Here is a 5,038-nt window from a genome sequence, read left to right as displayed (position 1 = left end):
AACCTCGCGTTAACTCCGCTACGCGTCTCGCCAATCAACACTATATCATCGGCAAATAGCATGCACCAAGGCACCTCCCCTTAAATGTGACGCGACAATACATCCATCGCCAAGGCAAATAAAAATGGGCTAAGAGCCGATCCCTGGTGCAACCCCATCACCAAAGGGAAATGCTCCGAGTCACCACCCCCAGTCCTCACCCGAGTCTTAGCATTATCATACATACCCTTAATCACACTAATGTATGCTACCGGAACACCGCTAACCTCCAAACACCTCCACAGGACCTCCCTCGGAACTTTATCGTATGCTTTCTCAAGGTCAATAAACACCATATGCAAATCCTTCTTCCTCTCCCTGTACTGCTCCACTAATCTCCTTACCAGATGAATCACTTCCGTAGTCGAACGCCCCGGCATGAATCCAAACTGATTCTCGGAAATAGACACGCACCTCCTCACCCTAGCCTCCACCACCCTCTCCCAAACCTTCATAGTGTGACTCAACAGCTTGATACCCCTATAATTATTGCAATTTTGGATATCACCCTTGATCTTGTAAAGCGGAACCATCGTACTCCACCTCCATTCTTCGTGCATCTTCTTTGTCTTAAAAATAACATTAAACAACCCAGTGAGCCACTCCAAACCTGCCCGCCCCGCGCTCTTCCAGAATTCCACCGGGATTTCGTCTGGCCCCGTCGCTCTGCCAGTGCACATCATACGCATCGCCCCTTCCACCTCCTCTACCGTAATCCGCCTACAGTACTCAAAATCCCGCCGACTCTCGGAGTGCTCCAACTCACCCAACACTCCGAATATAAAAATATGATTTTTATATAGTTATTAATATTACTACTTTCGAATATGTTTTAAATTATACTCATAATATGAGAAAAGTTTATGAGATTTTCCTTATTGTAAAGATATGAATTAATTTTTTTTCACAAGAAAAGAATGTTATCTTTTTACCATTTTAAGAATTAAGCGTACGAGAATTTTTACTCTTTATATGAGATTAGGAAAATTATAAGTTGAGAAAATATATCTATTTTTACATGGATGTTTTAATAAAATAATAATGTATATATTTATTTTATATGGTACCACATGACCATGATAGTAAGTTGTATAATGTATATAACAAATAAGTAGAATTTTAAGTAATTTGAGATAATTCTTAATTATGCGGGTAATTGGTTAATTATCGGATATCGGGACATTACCTAACTACCTAATAAGTGGATAAAGATTAAGGCGTCCCACCCCAACCCCACGTGGCAGCAAGCCACTTCATGGAGAAGTGACTCTTAGTCAATTTTCATTAGGTGGCAACCAATGTGTTAGATACACACTACTTCATTTCTAACAAATTCAATATTACAATCAGATGGGATCACTGCTCCGTTTTCTAACATTTTCAATACTACAATTACAGGGAAGAATTAAAGGAAAAAAAATGAAATAGAAATGGCAAAATAGGAAGTTTGGTGAGTGCAGAATTCAAAGTGAGAAACACCATTAAAGCAACCCAACGCATCATAGTAAACAGTAATACCTTCTGTCCATAGTTGTTAATTTACAAACTATCTTCACAAATTATTAATGAGCTGGACCGATTAGAACAAAATAGAATCGATATATATAGAGGATTGATAATCACATAGCGTATTAATTGTTATAAATTGTCTGAGATTTTTGGTACTCGGAATAGAGTGTACTATATGTAGAAGAACGGAACTCTAACTAGTTTTCTATTGAAGAGTACAATAATTGTTGTATTCTCAATGATTTAAATTTTGATTCTGGAAAGTAGAAGAAAGAGGAGGTGAAGATGAAGAATAAGGGATAGGATGTAGACTCACCATTTTCAGTAGCAAAAGACTTAACAATTAGTCTTTTAAGGGTGATTTTAATGTTGATCATATTTGTAGTTAGGGTAGTAATTGGATTGGCTTCAAACTCACATATTAAATGGTATTTTACATTGCAACCTCAGCAAATTATTATTGCAAATAATGCATTGGCTAATACAGTGAACCAAGATAGTAGTGGCATTTGTAAAAAGGAGGATTGTTTAAGCATGAGAAGTTTCTTTTGGCCCAAAGTATTGATACATGGAATGTCAGACGATCAATTATTTTGGAGAGCTACATTGGCGCCTTACAAGGAAGAATATCTATTTAAGAGAGTGCCCAAATAGGCTTTTATGTTCTTGACTAGGGGAGATTTACCAATGTTGCAATTGTGGGAGAGCTTCTTTGACGGGCAGGATGTGAACAAATACTCGTTATACGTTCATTCGCACCCAGGATATGTGCTTAGTGTTTCCAATACCTCAGTTTCTTTTCAAGCGCCAGATCCCAAGTTAGGTATGTTAAGGCTATCCCTTCTTTTCTTTTGGCATGATCTATACGACACAAACGAAACGAGCAAATGCACAATTTCAAAAGATGATTCTATTCATAAAAATAATAGAGATGTTTATGTTCTTGATTCCCCATGTGTCATATTATTATATCATCTGTTCATGGGTCTCAAAAATACGTAAATTGGTAAAGTTTATTTCATGGTAGTAATCATAGGCATAACGATCTTATGACGTACCAAGAGATTTTATTAACATATTTCATATGCATTTCATGAATTTATACATGCACATTGACTCATGACCAGATGGCGTTATATATATATATATATATATATATATATATATATATGGGATCACCACCACCTGATCAGCTNATATATGTATATGGGATATGGAAAAGGTTATGGCGTTATATACGCACCACCACCTGATCAGCTGGTATACGTTGATGATATTTTCCACAGTGGCCGAGATGACTAGATTGATGGTATTAAATTGTTATGACTAGATTCCAGTCATTCGAAGGACGATTTGCAAGGCAAGGGTTTTTTGGAGTATTGATTTGCGCGCTTCGAGGTAAGTAACACATCTAAACTTGGATTTGAGGGTATATAACCTTGAGAACTACATTATAGGAAAGATATTAGGGGGACGTACGCGCTAGGTGACGGTACGTGCACCGGTTGTTCATGGTTTGGGAGGCCTTTAGGCTATTACGGGACTTGTTTTGCTATCATATCTTGTTATCCCCGCGTTTTCCCAACTTGTTTAATCATTTGAACTATGATTCATGTTAGACATCATGTCTAGGAAAAGTTCTATTCGTTTGAGACTTGATAGGACTATTCTTGTTGTCTCAGAGCTATATGCCTTATTTGTACACATGTTCTTAGTCATGATGTTATATCCGTATATGATATCTGTGTCTCAGTACTTCTTATTTGATTCCTCACATGTTGTTGATCTATCTTATGTGTAACACTGTTAAACTGAGTGTCGCGCCCCCTATTTTTTCCTCGCGAAATCAGGTTTATGATATCTTGGTATGGGACGACTCATTCCTTTTGGGAAAAGGGTTTGCATTTTTTTGAAGTGTCGCCACCTAACGATTAGGTGCGTTAGGGCACCTATAGGGTTCATCTATAACTACGTTTGGTAACCAGAGATAAGGTAAGGGCTTGAAATTATCCTAAGGGGAAGATGTTAGGCACCCCTCAGGATCCACTAGTGCGGTTCCCGGCCAGAGAGTTTTTTGTGAATTTATACAGGTAGCAAACAAACAAGTTGGCTCAAATAGTAGGGGATTTAAGTTTAAACACACAAGTGTAAGAAACCAACTAATGAAAAACTAGATTTTTGAAAAGGACTACAATCTAAGCATATTTGTAATATAAAGGGGTGTCCTAGGTTTGTTTATAATATGGATCACATAAATGCAATACCTAGTATGACACTCCTCAAAGAGGGGCTACGCGTGGTATTAATGCACCAGTCATCATATCCATATCTACCCTTTCCCGCCCCGTGAAGGTAATTAAAGCGAAGGTTGGTCTCGACCCCTATTGCATGCTGTTACCCGTCCCTTCCTATCAGTCCCGGAGGAATTTAGGACTCCTATCCTATAAGAAGGAGGTTCTAGGCAGACCCCCAGGTTTAAAGGCAAAATACTAAGGCGACAAATAAGAACACATAAGACTGCATTTAAACGGGAAAACACAGAAACAGATAGAGGCTCAGATACACCTCCGCAAGTAATGCACATAGACAGCATGACTCATACACAATTAAGGTCTGAATTCGGATCCTAACAAGGTATCTAAGTGATAACAGCAGAACCAGATTTATCACATAACTCAGAAAAGAAGTCTGAATCAGGCTTGCCTACTGATTTTAACAGTTGATAATTAGACACTAATCACAGAGATGATTCTGGTTTTTATTTATAGTTGATTACCTAAGGCTTGCCTAGGCGTAAAATAATGTGCAGCAGTTATTCAGAATTATTAAAACAGTGTGGAAATTATCTTACTCTAAGAACATGTTGTTCTAGCTGATACGAATGCTGAGATTATTACCAGCTTTATTCAGAAAACATCTTATTGTGAGATTATTTTTTTATTACCTTTTCATGAATTAGTAATTAACTAGGTGTCTTAAACAAAGTGCAAACAAGATCCTAGAACATGATATCTAATATACACATGCAAATGGTAGGATTGTAAAAAAACAGAGTCCCTAAGGCATAATTTCTAAATGCGCACAAGAGTTGCAGAATTATTGAAATATGACTTCTGAAAGTACGAGAGTAACAACTTTTATGCCAATGTTGTTATTGTCCTAGGAGCAGGATTTCTAAGTGATAGACATAAAACATGGATTAGTGAGGGATGAGATGCTGAAGCAAGAAACATGGGTCCTAAGAGCATGATTTCTAATGCATGTATGAACCCTAAACATGGTTTCTATTGCACAATTAGCAATATAACCCTAATAACATGTTTTCTACCCTTAACAACTATAGCATGCATATTTACCCCACCCCTTTTCACTAGCCACCCCAATGCTTGTTTACAACAGGTTATTACAGACCAATATTGAAATGAATTACATAAGTAGAAATGAAAATAAGAAGTTACACTATAGGGAGCCTGATTAGGACTTCCTCCCT

Source organism: Nicotiana attenuata, chromosome 11, assembly GCF_001879085.1.
Source record: "Nicotiana attenuata strain UT chromosome 11, NIATTr2, whole genome shotgun sequence".
Taxonomy (NCBI): domain Eukaryota; kingdom Viridiplantae; phylum Streptophyta; class Magnoliopsida; order Solanales; family Solanaceae; genus Nicotiana; species Nicotiana attenuata.
This window is presented reverse-complemented; position numbering follows the sequence as displayed.